This window comes from Phyllostomus hastatus, unplaced genomic scaffold, assembly GCF_019186645.2.
Source record: "Phyllostomus hastatus isolate PE091 unplaced genomic scaffold, TTU_PhHast_1.1 phas_contig_209, whole genome shotgun sequence".
Lineage (NCBI taxonomy): Eukaryota > Metazoa > Chordata > Mammalia > Chiroptera > Phyllostomidae > Phyllostomus > Phyllostomus hastatus.
The window spans coordinates 15,599,724-15,610,215 of NW_025333735.1; the positions used below are offsets into that span (position 1 = coordinate 15,599,724).

At 39.0% G+C, this 10,492-nt stretch overlaps 1 pseudogene; it reads right to left on the bottom strand.

Annotated features, from left to right (window-relative positions):
• Positions 1-333: 333 nt before the first annotated feature.
• On the bottom strand, positions 334-10,211 carry LOC123816415 (annotated as a pseudogene).
• Between the last annotated feature and the right edge of the window lie 281 nt (positions 10,212-10,492).

Genomic DNA, 10,492 nt, shown 5'->3' on the forward strand with positions numbered 1-10,492 from the left:
CTCCAGACATCCCTGTGCCCCGTCCCACAAGTGTGACAGCTCCCAATCCAGAGACTGTATCTAGATCAGGTAGCCATCACAATTCATTGACATGTAACTGATAGAAAAGGGTCACTCTTGAGTCTGGGCCAACTTATAAACTTATTTTAGAAACTGTAGAACTCTGCTAACTTAAACTAAATGTCTATCATAAATTTAAAATAACAAAAAATTACAGCAAGAGTTCATATCAATGTCTTCATGATTGACATAACTTCTACAGATCTGGCTGCTCTGAGTGCCTCCTTCCCTGCCATAGAAACACTGGCCAGAAAACTCCTGTTTTCATGGGCATTACTGGTAGATCAAACTGTAGTAGCCAACCAGAGGATAATCCGGGTCATCTAGTCAACTTTTAGGAATAGACAAAGGTTGCCGTCTCCTTACCAAGTTCACATGGTAGCCTTTCCTGGTGGACCTGCATTCTTCTTGGGATGGTAGGAATTCACATATGTGATGAGTGCTGGTAGAGTCTGTCCAGTTTTTCATTGACTTTAAAAGTACTCAATGTACTTCCCAATGCTGCACATTTCTAAACTCTTATGGACTTCTTCATACATATCATCACTGGTGATGCACTGTTGTGACAGCTGATTGACATGTAACTACAATGCGATATGATGGAAGTTTGTTCATATTCTTGAGCTTCAAACACCTCACAGGCCTCAGCGTGCTCACTCTGCCACAATTCTTGGACTGTATCCAGCGTACTGATATGCAGTATATACTATGTCTTATGGAGCCCTCTGCTGTTGTCTTCAAAGTTGCCAGTTTCATAAAAAGCTTTTCTTGTTGCTTTGGATTTACCAAGTTGGCATTTTGGTGGACAACCTGCTCTGGTCATCTTTGTCTCAGCATTTCTGCTCATGGTTCTTCTTTCACAAGTTTTCTTGAATTGTAAGCTCTTTTGTTTATGGACAGCATCAATGATAAGCTCTGTTCTTTTCCATTCTAGCTTTTGCTTTTCCCTGAATTATTCTATCTTCCTGGCCTCTTCTCTTGGATTACGTGCAATCTGATTGTTACATTGTGCCACATTGTCTACTTGCTGCTTGAACACTTCCAAGAGTCAGCTTCAGGGTATTGATCTCAGACTGTCCACATGGTTTCTTCCTACAGAGGCTGAGCAGATCTTTGCCATATTTCTCTTCAACTGATGTCCTTTCTTTTAAAAAGTCTTCTAACTCTTTGTGTTTCCTATAGCCGTTGTTCAGCTGTTGGATGCTGCTGTCGTAGCCAATGGTACTGAGCATATACGGCCTCCAGAAGTTCCCCTCAAAAAGTGAGTTGGTCGTGGCCAGCACTTCAGCATGTGCAGAGATCAGAGCAGCAATCGTGCATGCTTGGGGAAGCCTGCCGGTCACGGGCAACTCGAGAGTTTCATCGTTGGTCAGGAGAAATAAATTAATATTTTAAAGAATTTAGTCTCTATCATTTCAGAAACCATCATTTGGATTGTGTGCATTTTTTAATTTATTAGTTACACAATTTACCTTCTTGAATGTAGCTCTCTCAATCTCAGATAACATATCATTTAATTTCGGCTACCAACACAGTTATAATTTTTTTCATTCTATGCCTGCAAATAGAATGTATTCATAAGTTATACATATTCATAGGTAATTATTGACAAATTACCAATAAGTTATGTATATTAGTATTTTAGTTTTTCAGGTTGTAACTGCTATTATGATATACTACCTCCTATAACTTTTCACTTTTATTTAGAAATTTCTACTTGAAGTTAAAATCCTTCAAATTAGGCTTGATGCTTCTCCTAAAGTCTTCAATGGAGAAAATGTTATTTATTACTGGTAAAGTTTGTGGAGCCCCTTAAATGAGCTTTATTTATTTTTTATATTTTATTGATTTATTTTTTAGAGAGGGGAAGGGAGGAAGAAGGAGAGGGAGTAAAACATCACATGTGAGAGACACATCGATTGGTTACCTCTCCCTTGCCCCTAACCAGGGACTCCCCCACACCCTCACCCCAACCCCCACCCTGCCAAGCAGCCCAGGCATGTGCCCTGACTGGGAATTGAAACTGCAGCGCTTTGGTTTGCTGGTGGAAGCCCAGTGAGGGCCTTAAGTGAGGTAGAAAATTCATCCTGGCTCCTGACCTTTGAGGGTTTACAATTGAAAGCAACATGACTCACTTTTTATTCACTGTGTATATATCCCTGAAATATGTAATCAGGGGGTCATTCATCTCAGCACTACCACTCTGAAAAAGAGCTTAAAATGGAAAGGAGAAAAAATGAAAAGTGAAACAAAACAAAAATATTCTTGAGTATATTATCTTTTGGGAAGCCAAACCGATGCTGGAGCCTGTGGCCCAATCTCTGCATCACTGTTCTCTCATTACAGGAAAACCCTGCACCTTAGAGTCCACTGAATTTGACAGTAGATGTGTTGTGTCTTGTCTCATCCTCCCTCACTGTTCCATTTCCCTCTCTCTTTGCTAACATATTCCTTTGAGATCTTTCAGTTTTATCTCCCTGCCTGTCTTGGCGTCTGCAGTGACTCTGCCTGAACTCAGGTCTTCTTTCTCTCTCCCAACCATGGTAACCACCTCCACAGTACCTCCAGCTTCCATTCCCCACCCCCCACCACCAGATATCCTTCATCAGGGCAGTCCTAATGTAAAACTAATGGGATCATATCAGCCTCTGGCTTAAATCTTTAATGAGTTCCCAATTACCTTCATAACTGAGTAAGAGCTCCTCAGCATGGCACTTAAGGCCCTTCATTCACTGCTTCTTGATACCTAGAGACCAAGTGAAGGAGAGCAGCCAAGAGAGCTGAGAGCTAAGCATTAGACTTGTTCACAAGTATAGCCCTGTCCAAGGGGGGATGCCTTTTGCACAAGAGTCAAATGTGATGAGTGGCCTTCAGAGACTCCTGGATGTCTTGTCTTCTTGGACCTTTGAGAATATGAAAAGCCAGCAGGATTAGGAAAAACTGTTCTTTCTTAGTCTAACATAGTCCTTGAATTGGTTGAACTCAGTTGAATATTTTTGATCATTTTGAAAGCATAAACTTTTTTCTATTAAGTGTAAATTTGTGAGATTTAATCAGTCTCCAACATCTAATAACTTTAATTGATTTAGTAGAAAAGATATTGTGTTATGAGTATTTTTAAATGATTTTATTGTATTTTTTCCATTACCATTTAGTCCCCTTACAGCCCCCTGTCTGCCACAATCCCCACATTGCTGTCCCCATCCATGCATCCTTTTTCCTTTTTGCTCAATCCCTCCATCCCCTAACCTCCTTCTCTTAGCTGTTATCCTGCTCTCTGGGTTTGCCTCTATTTTGCTTGTTTTGCATTATGAGTATTTTAAAAATTATATTCCAACACTTGAAATTGATATGTTGTTGAATTTTCTAAAGATTTTATTGAGAATTTACTAGAAGGATGTTTAAATATCTTATTACATGATATTTAATATAGGTAATTTTCAAAATTACAGCACAGAATATTTAACATCTCAGAAACAATTTGAGTAAAGGTTTAAGCAAGTAAAATCAGTTGGTAATATCATTTTAACCAGATTATTCTACTTTTCTTTGAAAGAAAAGTATAATGTTATTTCCTCTTTTTTATTGTTTTGTTGTTATGAGATATATAGATGCAAAGAACATAGAAATCAGAAAGTAATGTTCTTAATATTCTTTGTTATTCCAGGATATGCTTCTTATTTGGTTTTTGGTTCATTTTACCATATTTGTAAGACAGGTACCTTTTTGTTAACTATAGGTTTTTTCATGGATTGCACAATAAGAAAAATAAGTTATAGGGCAGCTCCATCTTCTTGCAAGTCACTTATAAGAAAGTCTGAGGGCAAATTTGTACTTTAGGAATTGACAAAGAACTCAGCAGCAACAAATTTTATGTAAATTCTACTTAAGAGTAAAATGAAAGGCAGATGCTTATTTTGATACGGGCAGGGGGCTAAGGGACTAAGTAGCTTCGCATTGGAGTTTTCTCTCTGATTTTTCTAGTCCCTCACTTTGGCCCAACGTGGACTCTGCACCACACTCATATGTAACTACAGCAAATACAAGACACTAACCATAATAGTCACAGAAAAGACATTACACATATGAAATCACAGGGACTTGTCCCTGGCAGCATCCAGCCTGCCACATCAGGATGCTTCAGTAATGCCATAAGGGGCAGAAGAACAAACTAAAAGTGTTTCAACAATAGGGTTTTACTGTCATATAAAAGAAGTCTGGTACTGGAACATGTCAGGAAAAGTTCAGCAGCTTCAAAGACACCATCAGGAACCCAGGTTTGTTCTCTTCCCTTTGTTTTCCATCAATGTCAAAATATCTACAATGCTTCCTTCCATTCCTGGTTGCAAAATTAATCTTATGCTTCTAACTATAACCATCACATTTATACATGACAATATGCAAAAAAAAAAAAAAGAGAGAGAGAGAGAAAGAGAAAACTGTCCTCTTTCCTTATATGGCCTAAAATTAAGGCTGACTGTTATGTGCTGGTTTGACATCTGATGAAATGTCAAGCCTCACTCCTATGGCCTAACTAAAAGTCCCCTCAGCACACATTTCCACAGATAAGGTCCTTGGGCCAAACAACCCTCTGTATCAAGGTGACCAGCGTACTTCCTGCTTACCCTTGAATAGTGGATTTCAGTTCCCTGATAGCCAACAGAATTAGTCAAATGATCCAATCTTATCTTTTCACAGGAACCAGGGTGCTCTTCCTTCCCTTGATACCACAAAGCCTGCTCCCCAAAGCTTCTGGTTGTTCACTCTGCTGGGAATGTAAGCCCCATGAGGTCCTGCATGGCACCATGTCCTCCTCCCTGGGCTGTGAGTATACATGACTAATACATTTCTGGCAATCTCATCTGTCCGATGTCCGTGTCACAAGTTCCCACCCACACCCATCCCTCTGGGTACGGGTCCCTCCTTTCTTCTCTAGAGAAATGAATTAGAGGTTAAAACAATCAGCAAAAGAAATCTTTCCCTGAGTTTCATCAGAATATCCCTGATGTCCCATCCACCAGAAAGAAATCACACAGCCATCCCTGAATTAACACTGCCCTGCCAAAGAGGATGTAACGATATCAATTGGCCTAGGCCAGTCAGGCACCAGCCTCTGCAGGCTGCATGGGGCTGCCTAATGACAGGACAACACTGCAGTTTCTTAGCCAGGAGGAAAAGGAGAATGGCTGTCAAAAAGGCAATCACAGGATTGCCACAAACATTTTGTCAAAACCCTCTAACCCAACTTCAATTGTACTGGGATTATCTGGGCACAGAGGAGCAGCACAATCAGGCCTACTTGCAAACGTAGAACTTCTGGCACATTTTATTCTGTTTGTCACTCTAGTAGGCTTAGCAATGTGTCAAAAGGCTAATTGTGGCCCAGGGGATGTCAAAAAGAGTGGGTGGTAACAATATGCTCTGCTTGCCTTTAATCCAGCTGACCTCTATGTGCAGGAGATACTGTCCACATTCTGCTGACAGTTAAAACTTTAAGTTCAAGGACACCACATACTCAGTGGGACATTTGGAATTGAAATGCATGTCTGATCACAGGGCTCAAGCTTCATTGCCACTCTTCAGCCTGGCTGAGGTATGACTTCCAAAGTCACAGGAGGCTGCTGAAGAGGAGAGAATAAGCTGTTGACACCAAAAATCTTGCTCTATGGGCATGAGAGCTGCGTAAGTGTGGGTAAATTAAGACACACAAAAATAAAGCCAGTTTTCCTATATCAATGCATTGGATTTACAGTCTGTTTTCAGTCATCTGGGAACTAATTAAACAGCCCGAGGATCAAGTTCTGCTTCCGTTGCTGCTTCAGTCTTAACATTTTGGTGATTCTCTTAAATAGAAAGAAAACAAATAAAAATATGCCACTCAGTCAGTCATGTTTGTGGCTAAGTAATAGATTTGATAAACTTCCCTGAGGGAGAAGGTTTAATTTTAGGGCTTTGAGGATATCTGTAGATTCTGAATCATAACTTTTTGAGGGCAGATACAATGTGTTTATTCTTATCAACAATTCCAGGTCTTTTGTTCAAGTATTTCAAGGTACTTCTGTTCAAAGGTCTTTTTAAATTGACTTCATAATAGATTTAGCAAAACAAATGAGAAAGTAAAGAAGTCAGCATATTGATGTAATCAAACTAAATGATGTATTATGTAAAAAATAAGACAGACTTATCAGGGTGATTGCTTTGTAAGGTGTATAAATGTCTAATTACTATGTTGTACACCTAAAACCGATATAATACTACATAGCAACTCTAATTGATAAATAAATAATTGAAAGAAAAAATAAAAGTATTTTTAAAGAAAAAGACAAATCTGAATGTGGTAGGCTGAATCATGGCCTCCAATTATACCTACAGCCTAATCTCCAGAACCTGTGAATGTTACTTTATAAAGCTAAAGAGACTTTGCAGATATGATTGATTACATTAAGGATCTTGAGATTAGAGACTATCCCATATTATTCAACAAAGTCCTAAATGCAATCATGAGTGTCCTAAACGGGAGACAGAGGAAGACCTGACTGCAGAGGTGGGAAAGGCAAGGTGGTGACGGAAGCAGAGGCAGAGTGATCTGTTTTGAAGGTGGAGAAACAGGTCACAAGCCAAGAAATTCAGGCAGACAGCGGAAGCTGAAAAGTCAAGGAAAGGAGTTTTCTCCCCAGAGCCTCCAATAAGCTTTGCAACCTGACTTCCACCCAGTGAAACTTATTTCAGGCTTCTAACCTCCAGAACTGTCAGAGAATAAGTGTGTGTTGTTTTAAGGCACCAAGTTTGTGGTAATTTGTTAAGGCACCCATTGAGACTAAAACACTGACTTTGACTATGCTATATAATATAATATTATATATATATATTATATATAATAATTTTTAAGAAAATAGAAAAAATAAGCTTGAAGACAAATAAAATGATTTTGATCTCAGTCAGGGCACATGCCTGGGTTTCAGGCCGGGCCCCCAGTAGGGGCCACATGAGAGGCAACCACACACTGATGTTTCTTTTCCTCTCTTTCTCACTCCCTTCCCTTCTCTCTCTAAAAATAAATAAATAAAATCTTTTAAAAATAAAATAAAATTTTAAATACCTGGTACTCCAAAATGAATTGGAGTACCAGGTCCTCCTGTTTTAGCAATGCAATCATAAGTAGTTCACCTGTTTAGGAGACAAATTATTAAGCCTCTGTGAACCTGTTTACTCATCCACAAAAGGAATAATAATTACTGCCATATTAGTCAGAGTTGTCCAGAGAAACAGAACCAATAGGATTTGTGTGTGTGGAGAGAGAGAGCTCTCAGATGATTGTGGCAACTTGGCAAGTCCAAAATCTGCAGGTTAGGCAAGCAGGCTGGTGTCCCAGGGAAGAGTTGCAGTTCAAGTTTAAAGGCAGTCTGCTGGCAGAACTCCCCCTTGCCCTGGGCAGATCAGTCTTTTAAAATTAAGGCCTTCAACTGATTGGATAGGGCCCACCCATATTATGAATATTAATCTGCATTACTCAAAGTTTACTGATTTAAATGCTAATATCACTTATAAAATACCTTCATAGGAACATCTAGAATAATATTTGACCAAATACCTGAGTATTGTGATTTAGCCAAGTTGACATGAAATTAACAATGACAATTATGAGATCACTGTGAGAGTAAATAGGAGAATACATGCAAAATATAGAGAAAGATAAAAATATATGATTCTACAAACAAAAAAAACATGATTCTGTTAAATATTAGTGCTGATGAAGAAGTAACATGATATACTACAAAGAACATCAGTTTGGGAATCAGACAACTCTGAATTCACATTTTAACTTGATCGTATTCTGCATCTGTGACTTTGTTGACCTAACCTCTCTGAACATCCGTTTCCCCATTTATAAAATGTCGTTAAGAAAACCTAGCCAATTAGGGTATACAAAGGTGAAAGGAAATAGTAATTCAATGAAAAAAATACTGTGCTAGCTGGAAGCACATGTGCATGTTCCTACCAGCTCTCTCTTTCTTCCATCCTCCTCCTTCCCACCCCCTGAGTCTTCACTGCACTTTGTACCCTTGTGGCTTACAGGGATGCTGCCGCCTCTCTGAAACGACCTGAGGATAAGGTGAGCGGAGATGTGGGCAAGGTCTAAATGTTTGTCACTGAGCTTTTCACTGAGACATAACCCTCTGGAAGAATTCTGTTGTAATAAATACCATTTTAACATGAGATTCTATTTCATAAAGTGATTCCCATATCCTGGCTGATGGCCCACACTAGCATAAACTTGCTGATCTGATTTCAATAAACTTTATTAAGAAAAAATGTAGACAGATGGATTCCCAAGGCTGTGCATGTTGAAGCCAGCCAATTTGGCAATTATATTGTAATTTTTATTCCATATTTATACTTTCTACTGTAACTAAATGTATCCAGCAAATTTCAGTGAAGTTAAAAACCAAGCAAATTGGAAAGAACACTACCTCTGGGGTCATTCTGAGCCTGGTTTGGGTCCAAGCTCAGTCATTTTTATACTCTGTAACCCTGGGTAAGATTCCAGGCCTTGATTTCCTCTTTTTAAATGTTTTGACAATATACTCTTGTCATTACAGGGAGTTTTCTATAGTTTAGGAAGGACTATAAGAGATAACTTTGAATGTAAGGGATTTCAGAAAGTCTCAGTGAGCTATAGAGTGAAGAATAAGAGCTTGAGCTCAGCAGATAACCAGAAAATGAAAACAAAATAAGCAACATCTTTCCTGCTGAGAGACAGTCATCTAACTTACAAATAAAATTAGCAAAGCAACAATGGAACTTTCTCAAGTTGGTTATGATACAAAGCCTTTTATACTTAAAGAAATAGAAAAAAATTTCAATAATTTCTGGCTTTTCCATGGTGACTAGAAAAGAATTTCTTTCTTCTGCATCCACAGAATCTATGTGATGGAGAAGAAGCAGACCTGGACTGAGGTAGAAGCCCTTAGTTTAGGCTCTGCCAGTGAATTGCTGTGGGGTTGGGCAGACAATTTCCCAAGAAAGAGAGTAAACACAAGACAAGTTGAATGACTTACCCAAGCATACAAGAAATGAAAGCAATATCAGTTTAAGCAAGACAGAATTCAGTCCAGGACTGCTTGCTGATTCCACAATCAAAGCCCTTCTATTTTTGTGCCTTATGTATTTCATTCCTAAGATTGCTCATGGACCAGGATATGTAGAGAACCCCACCATCACGTTCACATTACAAACATCAGGAAAGAGGGAAGGGCAGAAGTGTGAAAAGAATAAACATCTTGCTGGTTCAGCAACCTCTCAGAACTTTATCTCATGACCAAATCACACCTCAAAGAGGTGAAAATATGGTGTTTTAGATGGGCATATTGTTTTTCCAGGTGATACTAGGGCATAATTACCAAGGAAGTAAAATGTTGGCACTACAACATTTTAGAGAGAAAGAAGTAAGAAATAGGCCTACAGATTTCTTTTTTCTTTTTATTCTGTGCTTTAATAGTACGGTGGTTTTAACATGTGTCCAAAAATTATTTGACACTTTTCAACAAGTGGAGCCTAAATCTCGCCTCCCCTTAAGTGTGGGTGGTACTCAGTGATTCCATGAATAGAATGTGATAGAAGAGGCAGTGTTAGGCTTCTTGTCTCAATGAGATAATAAATATTTGCTGTTTTAAGCCTCGAAGATTTGGGGTAATGTGCAACAAGAGACAACTAATACCAATGACTAAACTATCTAAAGACCAAAAAAGATCCTGTCATGTTTAACCCATTTTTTCTAGTCATTCAACATTTTCTGAGCACCTACTATGGACCAGGTACTATTATAGACACTGGATATACATTCTGGCAGACAATCAAGTAAATAATGTGTGCAATGCCAAGAGAAAAAAATTAAATGGATGCTATCAATCACAGTCCTATATACAGCCAATAGAATCCACTAGTTGTCTCAGCAAGAAGGAATTTAAGGGCTAATAAAAAGCTCACAAAGCAACAACCCCCAGAACTATATCACAAAGTGACCTCAGAGGAAGCCGCTTTGCTGCTCTTACGGCCGCTGGCCTTTGCACCACGCTGCCTTTGCCACAGTCAGGAAGGCTGCTTTTGCCCCTGCTGCCCCAGGAGCTCCTGGCTCCAGCTGACACTCGCATTGTTAACACAGTGAATGGCCATGTTCAGCCTGTGTGCTCTGAAGCTGTCTTTCAAGTCACAACTTTCCACCTAATTGTTGGTATCTGCACTTCATTGTTAAGAAAAGCTGGAGAGTCTCAATTTTTTTTAATTCTACACTAGGAAAATTGGAGTTTGTCCTGTACTCACAATGTGAGAAATAATTAAAATGAGGAGAGGATGAGCAAATATTAAGGAAAGTCATAAATAATAGAGAGCCACTCTGCTGAGTAAGAGAGGCTGGAGAGTAACGGGTGCTGCT